This window comes from Stylophora pistillata, chromosome 5 (genome assembly GCF_964205215.1).
Source record: "Stylophora pistillata chromosome 5, jaStyPist1.2, whole genome shotgun sequence".
NCBI classification, from domain to species: Eukaryota; Metazoa; Cnidaria; class Anthozoa; order Scleractinia; family Pocilloporidae; genus Stylophora; species Stylophora pistillata.
In genome coordinates, this window is record NC_142523.1 from 34,788,472 (window position 1) to 34,804,380 (window position 15,909).

Below are 15,909 nucleotides of genomic sequence, written 5' to 3' on the forward strand. Positions count from 1 at the left end.
GACATTTGGAACAAATTTAAGAAGACACTTCACGAAAAGCACTTGTTTTGTTCGCTAATTATTACGTTTCTTCTTCATCTCACGGACATTAGATCTCAAAAGCTTAAAAGGCTTCGGCAGTTTTTTCGCAGCTGGCTTATCTCACTGAGTTCTGGAACTAACATTACAGTGCTGGTATACTGTGGCACTGCAGTGCTGTTATACCGTTGTACCGCAGTGCTTGTATACTGTGGCACCGCAGTGCTGGTACACTGTGCCACTACAGTGCTGTTATACTGTGGCACTACAGTGCTGGTATACTGTGGCACTACAGTGCTGGTATAGTATGGCACTACAGTGCTGGTATGCTGTGGCGCTACAGTGCTGGTATGCTGTGGCACTAAACAAAATTTTATCTCCTGAGGTCCTCTTATCTCTTCAACCTCTAGTCCTTAAAAAAATGGATGATTCTCCCAGCAAAATTTCTGGAGCTTTAATGAAGTTAAGGCAGCTGTAATCCGCTGCTTTTTTACCCTTCCGTTTTTCATAATTGCTGTCAAATTAACTAAACACTTCCGTCTTTCGTTCACTTGATACGGTCAGCATATTTGAAAATGGTTCATATCAGTTAGAGTATCAAAAGAACGTAAGGTCACAAACATCTCTTTTCTAACTTAAAGCGACGATAGCAGAAGTCACAGTGCAATTTTATCTTTTTGCTATACTAGTTTTCTGTATTACGCTCCTTCTCCTGCAGCGTACTTCGTATCAAGATAAGTATTCTACAATGTTCGCTAGTTTCTTTTTCGTTTGAAACGAGTTGTATCTTCTACGCATAACTTTCAGGTAAGTGAATTAAAGTTTGCTTCACGTTGTCAAAGCTCTAGAAACTTACCGTGAGGTAATAATACTTTATCAGCGATAAAGAATATAGGCTGCTTTCTGTAGTCAACAAAACACTCGAGGAACTCGCATGCGAAAGCTAACCTGGCTTCGTCGCAATGCAGATTGATCATGTCTCTAAGCAAGACAGGGACAAGAGACTTCGAAAGATTTAATTGGAAGGCCGCTTAATACTTATAAAGCGATGATCGAGTAATTATGACGCCATATCAATGGGCTATTTGAACAGCTTTTGTTTTGCTGAAGTAAGAAAGACAGGTTTTGGGGTTACGTCAGTTAAGAGAAAATAGTTTATATTTTCTTGGTTACGTTTCTTTGCCCTCACCCAAACAAACTTTGATCGTTGAAAAATAGTCAACTTGAATGAAAGGATGACTTAAACCGAAAATAGACCTGGTAAAGACCCTCTCTAGCTTGAGCTAAGAATTCAATTTGAAATGACAAGGAACCTGCTTTGAAGTATTGGAGATCGGTATTCGGTGCACAACCAAACATAGGAGTTTTTTCGTTGGGTTGATAAACTCAGACCATTAGATTAGAAAATTACAAAGCATGTCAAAATAACATCAATAACATTTTCATTGATTTAGGGGAATTTGTGTTAAGGAAGATGGAAGAAATCACGGTTAAATTTGATCTTGTTACGGTCTCATGAAGCTCCTTCTCTTCCAATATAGCAATTCTAGGAAGTAGTTTTCGTTTGAAAAGAGTTATATCTGCTACTCATAACTTGCATGCAAATGAAATTAAGATACTTGCTGCTGCCAAGTTTTGGAAACGTTTTGGTGGTGCTTTATCATCTGCGATATGGAATATAGGCTGCCTTCTGCAGTCAACAAAACACTCTACGGACTCAAAAGCGAAAACTTCTTTGGCCTTCAGGCAAAACACATTATCTACCTCCCTAAATAGCTGCACTCTGCATGTTTAATATCAATTGTTTTACTGACAACTATTGAATTTGCTTTGGTTTGACTCTTTGTCCATTATCTCTCCGCAGCAAACAACACTAGGATGTGCCTCGACACGTTAACCTTAATTATTTTTCGAAGTTCTTTCGCTCTACAAAAGTCTGGAAAATTCTTCTTTAATTTGGGTACGATAACCTTACTTAGCGTAAAAGAAGAGAGACGGAGGGGGGGGGGGGTAAGATTGAGCTTACCCAACCCCCACTCCCTCTCTGTTCACATTAAATTACAATTCCCTATGTATTATTTACTTCTATACCATTCCTAAAGAATATTGTACACTGCTCCGTAATGCGCTACATAAGTAAAATGATAAATTTGTTATAATAATTATCATTAAGTGATAGTTACCTCCAAATGTGATTCACATGAAATCGATGCCAGTGGTTTGTCCAACATACACAAATAGAAACACTGAAACAAAAAATGCGTGCGGAAGGCAATCAGAAAGAGAATAAGTACGAAAGAACATCGACGCAAGGACAATATGAACGTTCTTTTCGTAGTCTGCATACATGGATAATAACAAAGCGCAAAACTGACACGATAACCGCTGATTAGACTGGCTTGATATCAGTGCGAATGAAAAATATGAACAGTGTCGCGAGGGAACCTGCACTAAAATCCCGAGCGAGTCACGTATGATTGAAATAATTTTTGCTGCAGTTTTCTTCGTTAACTTGATGAGACTTGAAACCAATACGCTTGTGATCAGTTAAGGATTACAGTTGAGGCGGATCGTAAGTAGTTGCAAAATTTGAAATCACAACGGTGACAGGACTTTGATTATTAGTGGCAAGGAAACTATAGTTTTACTAGTCTATACAAGCTTGTATTTAAATTATTTTCCAAATAGCCATTCGAGTTCATTCGATAAGTTGATACAGTCACCAAATGTTGTCATAAAATCGTGAGGCGTATCCCTGAAATAGCATCGCTAACATTTTCAGAAAACAATATTTCAAGGGTGGACAAGAAAGCGTGGTGAAACTTCACGTTGTTGCCCGAGCTGGCCGATCTTTCTTCTCCTCCAAACAGTCCTGAAATCTTTTAAAGCGAATGTCGCATCCATCTTAGGATGGAAAGTTACCTGGCCTAGTTTGAACTAATTTTAAACTCGTTCGAAAGGAGTTGTAGTTTTTACTAACCCTAGGTGCAACTGAAACAAAGTAATCTTCAGGAGCGAATCCAGGAGTTTGTCTCCTTCTTATAACGTATGAGCTTTCCACCCTTGTCACCTTCTTATAACGTATAGTAACAGTCGACGCAAAACCCACCAAATCGCTCAACTTCGCCATTTAGAGCCACAGAAACGACAATACACAGCAAGTGAGGTAGGTTGACATTTATTTTGAGCTTTAACTCAGACATTTCATGATATAAGTTTACGATAATAAGACTCTTCAATATTCTCCCATACATTCCCTTATATTTCGAATAAACAAAGACTCGTCGCTTGTCTGGGCTACTTGTGCTCACATATGCCGAACTTAATGCATGAATTACAGGGAAAAAAAAGGAGTAGATGTGACCTGAAAGTGAGTTCTTTTGGATCTTTTTTTTACGCTGTTAACATTTTGTATTGTAGAAGATTTTATGGAAATTACAGGAAATTATTATAATTCATTTATTACCCACAAATCGCCAGGAATTCTATGAATGCCATGCGCGAAAAAGCCAAAACAGCACAGAAAAATGGTCGGAGACATAGGAATTTGTACTTCTTGCTTTGAAAAGACAAAATACAGTTGTTTGACGTGCGGTAATTACTTTTGTATGAGGTGTGCGGTTTTTGAAAACGAAGAGGGCACTCCTGGGTGGAAAGTAGGAAACTCTGTGGCATATTGTGGGTCGTGTTTCAGTGAAATGATGGAACGTGAATCATGTGAAAGTATCATGACGAAAAGCCAAGATAAAGAAGCAAAACAAACATCAAAACAAGAGCATCAGTGAAGCAATTAAGCAAACGCTCAATAGACGTCTTCGTCTAGCAAATACGTAGTGCGCCTGGGAATATCGACAGCGAACAGAGTGGAATTCGACTGAGTTAAATTCGACGTAGTAGTAATAGTAGTAGTAAAAGTTTATTAAAAGTGTCACGAGCCGTCTAGCAAGGGAAAAATCCCTTACTAATTTGGGGACACTAAAAAAGAAAAAAGACTAGGAGCTATTTACAGTAGTATCGATATTAAAACTAGGAGAAAATCTATAGATAACTAGTTACGGGATTTGTAATAAAAATATATAAAATTCAAGAGGAGCAGAGGCTACAGCGCGTGCAGCCATCATCCAAGAGCTCACTTAAACTGAGTTGGCGTGTCTTGCCTTTGAACGACTTGAATCAAATTGAACGAACTTTGAATCAAATGCCGTATTTAACTATTTTAGTTGACTAAAATAGGAGTTAAGTTCGGCACATGTGAAATTCGACGTTTGAACTGGGCCTAAGCGATAAAACTGACTAAATTGACTGTATTTAACGACCATAAAGAACTAAAGTCTTTTCGTACTAGATGAGGGTTTTCATTCAGCAAATAAAGAATTAATCGTCACAATTCCGTCCAGTTGATAAACAGTAGCCTGTGTACAGGCCCCTACTTTCCAGAGTTGAGAAAACTCTGGTAGGTATCGGGATTTTGGAGGGGAGAGGAGGGGCAGCTGTTTAGAAGCTAATAAACAAGAACATGAAAGTGAAACTGATTAGTTACATACTGTGACCTTCAGAAATAATCTCTAGACATTGCATCATTTTTTATGGCATCTTTAAAGCCGCAAACGTCAGACTTCCGATTTCTGCGCTGATCCGTTGAGTTTATAAGCAGAGCTACTTAATGGGGGTTGAGTCAAAATATAGAGCAAATCTAAATTCTGTTCGAGAATGTGTTGATCAAAGTCCTTTTCAGAGCAGCAACAGGGATAAGACTCCACATTGAAGCCTCTTTAGAGAATGTAAATATCTCTTGTCTGAAACAACTACTAAAATCGGTTCTGAATTTCGTTTAGGCGTCAAAATTCCAACCAGACAAGACAAGAAACTTAAAATTGCTCATCCGCAACCAGCCTTCAACTTGTAAACAGAAACACAAAAGTGAAACCAGTGTGTTACCTATTGTGACCTTAAGCCTTGAAAAAATAATCCGATGACACGCGTCTTTTAACAGCAAATGCGCTGGTCCGTTACGTGTAAATAGAACTATTTCATCGGAATGGGGGAGGTTGGAGGAGGTAAGTAAAAAAATGAAAAAGTGGTAGAGCAAAGCACATCAGTTCTTCCCCGGTCCCTTAGGCAATATTTCAAGAAATTCTCGAGTCGGTTCTATTAATGCAAAGCACATAAAGGGCAACATTAGGGGAATACTAGACGTTGAATGATTTACCGCCTGCTCTCGTGTTTGGTGTGATATTTCAAGTAATAGGAGTCAGTAAGTTCTTGAACAGAAGTCAACCATATTCGAATGTCCTCTTTTAGAATGTTCTGATTAAAGTCCCATTACAGAACGGCATTGTAACAATTCATAAAGTAAACAATGAAAAAAGTACTAAACTAAGCCTTTGACCGAAAGGAAAATTTTTGAACGAACAATTTAGTGTTCAGTTCACCGGTAATCTTCAGCAACAACATTCAGCATTTTACTTATTGCAAAATGTAGAGCCAGCTGAAAGTATATAGGGTTACAAAATTAGGGGGAAACGTGTCTGGAAAACAATGAAGCAGAGACTATCTTAATCGACTGCGGAGTTGTCTGTGTCAATTTCTTGCTACGGTTTTAGCTTAGACAACATACATTCGAAAATCTTCCCATCTTCAAAAAATACCTGACGTGCTTATTGGCAAGAAACTTAACGATCTTCGTTCGTGATCAATCTCGAGAGCAAAGACATGTAGCTGTTGTTGTTGTCCGAAGACAGGTAGATGTTTACTTTAAATTTCATAATGGGCAAGTCCTGGCCCTTTACGGAAACAACGAAATTACACTCTGACATAATGTACTTACCAGTGAGACTTATTTCAGTGCCTTGAGGAACACAGTAAGGCTGTTAAATACTATTGCTGATGTGACCACCTTTTCACTGCTGTTTTGGATCGTGATGGGCTGGCACGAAGAATAAAGACTCCAGACCGTTTCCTTGCTATCGAAACGATCCAATTTACATCGGAGGAAAAAACAAAGCGAAATAAGCGATGAGGTTTTTCATTCACCAAATAAAGAATCGTTGTACATCCGTCCGGTTAACGGACTATACTTCGCGAAATGAATGAGGGACAAATTCCCAAATTGTTTTCTACAAAATGAAATCGACTTAGCTGTTGGTAAATGTTTAAAATTAAGCAGGCCTAAATTCGTTCATGGAGCCGTTAAGTATTACACTTCGCGCACACGAGCATGGATCTGTGACAAAACCCTTAATGGTTCGTACACTGAGCTATAGTCTTGTTGTATACGTACAGACACTTAGTTGCTTCTCAATCTAGATTACAAATGATTTAGTCTTACTTCTTTGAGGATTTCACGGGCTATTGAAGCTTTGTATCGATGTATTTCTCCAGAAAAAAAGCAAGACTCCTCTCGAAGGTGAACAGGGCACCAAACCGAAAGCCACTAAAAGATTATTGCGAAACATACGTGATGACACAGTGTCTATTTTTACACCTGATCTGCGCGTGATCTCATCAGAAATAAAACAGCAGAAGATTGACTTGTTGGGTAAGGTTATAGGGTTAGAAGTGGGAGGGTTATTTAGGAAGTTTCATTGTTTTGGGCTTCAAAGACAAGCCAACCTATTACAGCAGTGTTTTTTTTCGAAGGAGCGCTTTGCTCGTTGGCGAAAGTTAAAAGGTCCATCGACTTCACACTGCCTTTAAGTCATCGCTATATTCAGGGGTGGTGACTTTCGTTGAGTCGGAGGGGATGAAACACTGTGCCCGTGATAGAGCTACAAGAGAAGTATTATTATAAGTGGCCCATTATACGTTAAAACAAATATTCATAAACGAAAAACGCAGTTTTTCACCGGAATTAAAGGTCACGTTAACCGGTATCTTCGCAGAGGAAGTCAACAAAAGACCTTTTCTTCTACTCCTTACGGGTAATTAAAAGGTTATTTAAACAGAAACTTTCCACCGCTATAACCAATAACTTTTATTAGGCTTTCTAATACAAAAGAAATCAATTTTTGGTTGGCACTTTTTAAAAGATTGGAAATAGAACTATTTTTTTTTTTTTTTTTAATGGGGTCAGTCCGTGAGTACATAGAAAACATTGCACATCTGAAAATCATTCATTTAGAATCAATAAAAACATCCTTTTACAAGAGGAGGTAGAGAAATAAATTTACTTTAAGGTTTTAATCTGATCTGCACGAAAGAACGTAAAGGTGAAAAATTCACCGTGAAAAGTATTTAATAAATCTTCTTGAGCCTTGATTCAAGGCTGGTATCCTTAACAAAGTTGAGAAATTCATTCCCGCTATGAAATATTTGCTGATTAATTTCCTAGTCATTGCCACATTTTTGTCACCATTTCTGGCCAATTTCTGCCTGAATAACCTTTTCCAGACAATCAGCTTGTAAAAGGAAACATAATAGTAAACAGCGCTCTTAAAGCAGAGGAGTGAAAAAGCGAGGGAGGTTTGGGTCGAGTCGCCTAATGAATCCGACCCAGGCCTCCCTCTCTTTTTCACTTTTCAGTTCCAATCTTCGCTCCATTTACCAACTGAATGCCTGGAACAGGCCAATGCCTGTAACACCCTGGTGTCGTTCTAAAGAATTATTTTTTTCTTATCAGTATTAAATTGAAATAATCTAATGTCATACAGAAAGTGAGCCATAAATTTTGGCCACCTAAGTTCATGGGGCCGTCTATTTTCTTCATGCTTCTTAATTACGCAGATCTTTTCATGTCATTCAGTAGTTTGGCTAATATGGCGTACGTATCTCTTCCATTCTTTAACCGCGATTCAGCGTACTGGATAAGACTTGCTTGCAGGCTCAACACCCTTTGCCTGTTGTAACGGATCATCTGCATTAAAAAAAAAAAAATTAAGATCAGTTAAATAAAAAACACTGCTCATTATTACTGGTATTGTTATTGTTACGGTAACTGATTATCGGCAGAAAGATAATATCCTCGCTATTTCCACGAAACACAATTTATTCAACTGTTAACAACGGAAGATAACCTAACACGAGCTAGCGACTACTCTTGGAACAATCCAACTAAAATTAACTATGTACTTATCTACGCTTATCTGACCACAAGCAAAGTACTGTCCTTCTCTTTGGCGAAATCTCCTGAAGACTTCCTTCGACGTATCGCACTCCACGGTAAACAGCTCTGGGCTTGACAGCAGAATGTCAGTTTCACATCTGAAAGGGAAAATCCCTTCACTTGTCACTTGTCACACAATATCGCTTGTAGATCACAAACAGGGAACGAAGTCCCAAATCACAACAAAAACCTGACGAGCGAGCTGCTTATATAAGCATCCGAAGAGAGTCTAGAAGTTTCCAAAAGTAACTATTTATAACCATTACAATAGTAACTATTTATAACTATTACAGTAAACTCTATTTTTAAACTGATGAGTAACAGTTCTAGAAAATTATTAAAAAAAAACACTTTGCGTGACATTGACCTTCGCGAACTTTCTAGACAATTCCGATCCTTGTAACATTATTTACCTCTTTTTTGGCAGCTTCTGAAATTGAATTGCATGCTTCCTCTGCTTCTTCTTTGGCTTTTTGAAGCTGATAATGGAAAATGCACAAAAACAATTTGGTAATCTTCCATTCTAGCATTCGACATGATTCTTCAAAACCTCAACATGACCTTCAAGTGATAAATGTCTATTGCAAGTATATATATCTTAATGGAGGTTTTGTTGTATAGTATCGCTGAGTATTTTTACGAGTTGTACCGTGTTTTGACGAGCCCGTAGGGCGAGTCAAAATACAAACAACGAGTAAAAATAATCAGCAATAACACACAAAAAAACGTTAAATAAGAGATTTATCATCCAACACGCCACATTGTTATTTCATTGCGGGCGAATTTCGCGGATATTTCTGGAGTACAAATATCGTGTGATATTTGTACTCGTCTCGCGCGTTATTTGTACTCTACGAAGCATATTTGGAGAATAAAAATCACGAGCAACAGAATGAGGGGAAAACTACCAAAGGAATGTATATCACGTGCAAAACACAAGTTTGTCTGAATCTTACCGCTTCTTGGTTCTTAGGTTTGGCTTTTTCCAGTGCTTTTGTTGCATTCTCAAACTCTACCAGTTTACAAGTACGACAGAAAAGCATCTCCTACAGAATAGGAAGTGGACAAAATAAATGCGTTAGAAAGTTAAAATGTTCATCTTGGGACTGTAAAAAATGGAATAATCAAGTTACAAAAGTTAGGGTGTTACATTTGCCATCCCGAAGTCCCAAATTTCAGCCCTATTGATGGTTCCATATTAGATTCTTCCACAAAGCTTCGTGATTAAAAACTATTCAAGTGAGTTCACCTCTCTGTTCCATCATTTCAGCCTTGGTTTACAAATTTTCCCCGTTGTAACTAGACAGCAGAGCAGTACAAAAATAAAATACTCTAACTCCAGAGGTAATACAATACAACAGTTCTGTTTTCTGAAGGTGCTTCAGACAGAGAGGTAGAGCCCAGTCCACTTGTTCACAACATGACCATGCTCTTATCCCAGCCCAGTCCCCAAAGAAAAAATGTTTATCACCTTCCCCACCCTTGCCCATCACCACCAAATCCCACCCCCCCCCGAAAAATTATACCCAAGTTTTCTAAAAACATTTCACAAACCTTGGCAGCATCCATGTATCCGGAATAAAGTTCTAGAGTAAAACCTAGAGTGTTAATTGTCATCATTAGTGGACATAACATCCAGTGATTCCTGGAGAAATGACCACTGAGACACACGCAAAGACAAAAACAAAACAAAACTGATTAAACTAGTGGAATTGAGGAACACTGCCATCAAGGGTATGAGATCCCCCGGAAAAAGGCTTCCCTACCTCGACACCATTTAGTGGACTTGAAAAAGTCACAAAGCTTCTGGAAAAGTAATCAGAGTAAACATTAAAAACTGGCACTTCATCTAACCTAGGTAACATCCACCCAATGTAGGTTGTATGTTCTAAATACTGTTCACTGTAAATTTTCTCTAGTACTAAGAGAATTTGTTCAACAATCAAGAGCTTCTTTTCTAGCTCAATCGGTTAGAGCACCGGATTGTGTTGTGCGGGAGGTCGAGGGTTCGAGCCCTGGCTGGACCAATAATCATGGTCTTAACATAAGTGAGGAAAATTTGCTACCTTTCTATAAAATTAAAAAATGGATAGATATTCTAGTCTCCTCGGATAAGGATGAATATATATTAAAACTGTAGGCCCCGTCCTGCAGGGTTGGGGTAGGAGATGTCAATTTCCCACACATGAGATTACTGTGTGATGGATGTCCTCCTCTGGGGTGGGATGGGTGGGATATCTGCTGAAGATTGGCTGTATTGCCCTTTGCATATCAGACATTTAGATTTATATGTTCAATTCCTTTATTCTCCTAACCCTCATACACTATTCAGTTGTGATACTGTAGGGACAATTTCCATTGTAGATCAGGCTTAACACTTCCACAACAGATCTACACATAATTTTCAAGCTAGTACTGCATTATGGGATATAAGCTCTGGCAGGATGAGCCTTGTGAGCTGATTTCACCATTCATAGAAACATTTTCCCTCTCATTGTCAGTTATTACAAGATGGTTGGAGTGACCAGAACTACAATGTAGAATAGGCGTTGTGGTAAAACAGTGTTTATTTGTATATTGGAAAAAAAACATCATCCAAATCATGTCTGGTCCACTATTGCTTGCATTGGAAGCTGGCCCAAAGAGTTAAATATTAGAAAAATATGGAACAAACAGATGTATTGAGTAAATATGAAAATACATAAATTATTACTAATATTTTATGTATTTTCATATTTACTCAATACATCTTTTTGTTCCATATTTTTCTAATATTTAACTCTTTGGGCCAACTTCCAATGCAAGCAATAGTGGACCAGACATGATTTGGATGATGTATAGGCAATTTCAGAAAAAAGAACAAAACCCCATTTATGACTGCCAAAGGCCTGGGCTAGAATTTACAACTCCAGTATGGCAGCCCTATGTCAATGTTGCCAAGATGTTGCGAAGCATAGTATTTGTTTGGTTGTTCAGTGGTCTGCTGACAGGCTATCCATTTCAAAGGCTAAAACTGACTAACAGTAAATACTAAACTCAGTTCATTACCTCTTGACACCCGGCCGAGACAGGTGTTACCAGTTATGAGTTAAATTGATTGGTTTGAGTGGAGGTAACCTTGTTAGATGGGCAAAACAAGTAAGGGGCCTACTTGTCATTGGCAAAATCTCTAAACTACCTTCTTGACTTACCTGATTTGTACACCAATAGCAGACTCTCATAATAGGAAGAATAGTCCACAACCCAAGCCATGGATAGTCAGGGTCGTCTATTGGACGGAACATGTTTCCCCAGTAAGGTGTCAATGTAGAGCAGCCGGTCAGGTCTGGTTCAGTGGACGACCACAGAGACGACAATAATACACAGCAAGTGAGGTAGGTTTACATTTATTTTGAGCCTTATCATAGACATTCCTTGATATAAGTTTACGATATTACGACTCCTCAATATTCTCCCATACATTTCTTTATAATTCGAACAAACGACAAGGCACGCCGCTTGTGTGGGCACCCTGTGTTCTGGTTTGCGTGCACAAACACAACCTGACCATACAAAAGGTATTGACATGAGATAGATTCGTGACAACCCAGATACAAAAGCGCCCTTGCTGAATAATCTTAAACGTTCCTCGCGTAAGATCACATAGGCTCCAGAAAAACTGAATGAAAACGAAACCAAAGAGGTTGACCACCTTTTTTCGGACCATTAATTTTCTTAACTCCAATCGAGTTTGTCACGTTTACTTAGCACACGTCGTCGCCTGAGCTCGTGCGACTCCCGCAGACATGTGGCAGTAAACGACTGAGGTCAAAGGATCGCGAGCGTTACTTAAATAAGGACAAAAAGATTGTAACAAATTTCTTATCAAGGTCGAAGGTAAATTAGATAATTCTACGGCTTCTCTCCCGTCTTTAACCATCTTTAATGGCTGCGAGATAGCGTGAATATACGTTTGTAGAATATTGCGTTACATAGTGTCACAAAGCGTTACCACTGTTAGGAACTTTCCATTACTCAATCGTAACGTAAATCTACTCTCCTAAGTAAAAGTAAAATAACCGATGACGAGTACTGTAGGGTAAGTACTCTATCTTGAGTATTGAATAACAGGCATTTAAATTAGAGTGAACGAGAGTGATCTCGAAAACCGGTCACAAATTAGATACTAAAAAGACGTACACGCCGGGCTGGCAGGTTACCAAATCGCGCCATTTCGATAACAGTGAGCCTGTAAGAAACTGGTCAGCGATCTCTAAACAAATGGTGCTTTCAATATGGCGGCCCTTTTAGTAAAACTTCACGAAGTTGTGGATGATTTCAAGAATTCTAGTGAAGACAAAGCTTTAGCGACAGAAATTGGGGGCGAGCTTTTAGTGTTGTGTAGAGCAGTTATCAAGAAACACACGTTTGAGAGTGAAAAGGCTTTCAAATTTCATTTAGCTCAGCCCGCAAGAATATTGGCAAGGATTGTTGCTTTTTGGCACATCAGAATGCTGAGAAAAATGAAGCGAAAAACTCGTGCCTCTCGGCCATGGACTGTCAATTTCTCATGGAATTTACCACTGGAAGTCTTTGATTGTTTCAAGGTTGTCGCTATAGCTCCTGTTGCTGGTGGTGTGGTTGTCAGGAACACACGTGCTGTGCATGAAATACACATTACGGATATGGGGAAGATTAAGAGTCTCTTTCTCTCACTGGCAAATAAATATCGAAAAGGAAAAATCCATGAGAGCGATATCTTCCTTAAAAAAGAAAATGATGGTTCCTTTAGCCAGGTGATTGTCACTGGTGATTATCCAGCAAAGTTTACATATTCTAAAAACTCTGAAATTATAAAAATCAGCCTCAGGTATGGATATTACAACAGACTGGGAGTACCTCAGCACTCCCTTGCATAAAGAAAAACAGTACCCCTTGCTGAGTTCAGCAAAAAACAGTGGCAGAAATAATGAGCATTCCATAATTATGTCAGCTAAATGGAAGAAACTGTTGGCTGTTTATTTAGGTATTAAATCCTTGTTATTAATATACAGAGCTTGCGTTTTTCCTTGAGAACGATGGAATACGCGACAATTACGTACCAAAGTCTCCGCTTTCACCACCACATTAAAAATAACGCTACTACAATGCAACATAATCGGAGTGCGCACACCGTCTGAGTGAATACCAAGCAATGCCTCTCGATAAGCTATTCATTTCACCTATATCTTCAGAGGCGGATCCAGGAATTTTTGATTGGGGGGTCCAAACTTTGATTCAGAAAGTCACTATTGGACTCTTTTGAGGCAAATTATTTCTCCCCCACACCCCCTCCCACTACTCGCGGTTGCACGTTATAATTCCTTGCCTGCTTACCGTTTACTTGGATTCATTAAAAAAAAATCAGCCAGTTAAAAAGTGTTAAACAATCCTGTCGATGTAAGAGTTTCAGTCTCAAAGCTGTAAGCGTCAGGTCTGGATCCGCTACTGATCTTTCATCGTTTATGGCAACATTCCTCTACGCGTACCGCGACATTCTGAATTCCCAATCCGGTACATAATTCCATGTTTAAAAAACCAAGACAGTCCTTTGATTACAGAGGGTATTTCTATCCGATTCTGACGTCATTGTCAGTCATTCATGTAAACACTATATATACCTCTGTCAGTAAACGCTTTTCCTGCGCTTCATACAGCATTCTACATGTACACAAAGACTAAATTTATATTAATATTTACCCTCTCCTTTGCAAATAATGAATGGTTGAAAACGAGAATTATGTTTTAATTGTGAATTTTACCCTCGCTGAACTTGAGTTTCAAGTGCAATTCTTTTTTCCTAAAAGCAAAAAACTTGACTGGTCACAGTGGGGGTCAGAATTTAAAAGGTCACTCGGCAGTCATTTCATTCAGTCTCTACGTGGCTCAAATTGCCGCACGGCGCCAATAAGCATTGTTTACATTATTCCTGAGTGCTTTAGTTACTTAGGCCCTGTTTACAAGCAAGGAGGGTAACCCTTGTGCTAGGGTTACCCTAGCAGGCGGGTCAAAGATAGCCCGGGTTTACAAGCAAAATTTCACAGGTGGGGTTACCCTACCACCCGGGACAACTTACCTATGCTTGGTAACCGCACGCATTGTTATCAATGTTCAAAGGGTCTGGAAACAAGTTGTCCCAGGTAGGCGACTTATCTCCACCAGAGCGTTTACAAGGCAGCTAGGGTTACCCTAGTGCTAGGGTAACCCTAGCTGCCTTGTAAACACGTCGATGAAAAAAAGAAGAAATGTGGGAACATTAGGGTAACCCTCCTGCCAGGGTAACCCTAGCACTAGGGTTACCCTACCTGCTTGTAAACAAGGCCTAAGTAATACCATGAAATAGTTTTCTAATAATATTACATTCTATTGTTTCATTTGAGAACTTTCTTTACTTCTAACCCTTCCACGCGCTGCCGGAAATTTCTCGCCGGCACAACTCATTTTTTATATTATATCTTTGGATACATTTTCAAATAATCAAGTCTTTCAGTGAGATAAACGTGATAAAGGTTACCAGCGGACGGTATAAATTAAAAGGATAAAATATAACGGGTACTAGTTAAGCTTACGCAGATGTCAGTCCAAGAACATGAACATCTATGGCGTTTTTTTTTTTAAATGGAAGCGAGGTTGTCGGTCTTTGTATAAATATAGACACATTTTGACCATGACTAAAATCTTCAGAGAAACATTAAATAGGAGCGAAAATTAAAGTTGGATAGAACACATAACTTCTTGTCAACAGCGGTGTAAAGGTCTCTTTACGGTAACGGACGTGGAAAAGTTTCCCATGTGAAAATTCAGCCCGCTTGAAGACCCTTTAAAAATCAAAATTGAAAGGTCACGGTTTGTTCACTTCTGTAGTGGAGCAGAAATTCTGAACTTCAGTCAGGCTAAAATCTCAGCGAGGTACTTTTTAAGAACTTGTTATAAATCTTCCTCCATCAGCTGGGTCGAAATGCCGGCTTATGTGAAGAAAGTTTTCCATGATGATGTACGTATACATCAGTATAAGATGGGGGAGAACTGGTATGGATCCCCAAGCGATCCCTCACTTGTGGTGTCGTCTAAGCCATGCCAGAGTGCTCAAACTAGAAGAGTCTAGTGAGCTAAGAACTAAATTAACAATTTATACTTTTCCAGACGCTTTGACATAAAAAAAGGAGATGTGAGCCGAAAGTGAGTTTTAATTAACAATTTTTAATAATGATAAAAAACTTTTTGAACACCACCCTTCCATTAAAAAACGATCCTCAAAAGCCACTTGCATTTCTCTCAGCGAACGCTTTGGCGGCCCTACCAAGAAACCCAATACTCTCTATTCGCTTCATAGAAAAAGTTATAACGTTTGGTGAAAAAACAAATTAACAAATTTTCTCCAAACTAACCAAAAGTTTTTGCTTAAGGAAAATTGTGAAGCTTATTGGAGACATTTCCAGGTTGATCAACAGGAGCAGTCGTCTGCATTCTGACGTAAAAGATCTCATCAAGAAAACTGAACGAGAAAAAGATTCAAATGGAAAAAAAAAAATAGAGATCGGAAAGAGAACGCTTTATGAGAAGATTATATAACAGAACAAGAGAGGAACATCAGAACAAAGTGGCCGGTCGCGTATCCTTTAGCGTACGGCCACCGGCCTCATCAACTTATCCAATACCTTTTACTCATTTTTACAAGCGGCCAAGAACTAAATGAATAGGTTTTTAATAGTAATAAAAAGTATTTTTTAACGCTAAATCAACAGGTTTGTATTGTTTCCTTACTCGGAATT

General features: G+C 38.8%; 1 long non-coding RNA gene and 1 pseudogene across 2 annotated transcripts; both read right to left on the reverse strand.

Moving 5' to 3' along the window:
- Positions 1-3,180: 3,180 nt before the first annotated feature.
- On the reverse strand, positions 3,181-6,544 carry LOC148731631 (uncharacterized). The gene is made up of 2 exons (XR_016000928.1): positions 6,347-6,544; positions 3,181-5,981 (listed from the first exon to the last, which is right to left on the reverse strand). It is a non-coding gene; the product is annotated as an uncharacterized LOC148731631 (long non-coding RNA).
- A 1,440-nt stretch (positions 6,545-7,984) lies between these two features.
- LOC148731632 (uncharacterized) lies at positions 7,985-11,403 on the reverse strand (annotated as a pseudogene). The gene is made up of 5 exons (XR_016001988.1): positions 11,311-11,403; positions 9,674-9,779; positions 9,076-9,165; positions 8,533-8,598; positions 7,985-8,217 (listed from the first exon to the last, which is right to left on the reverse strand). The product of XR_016001988.1 is annotated as an uncharacterized LOC148731632 (transcript).
- Between the last annotated feature and the right edge of the window lie 4,506 nt (positions 11,404-15,909).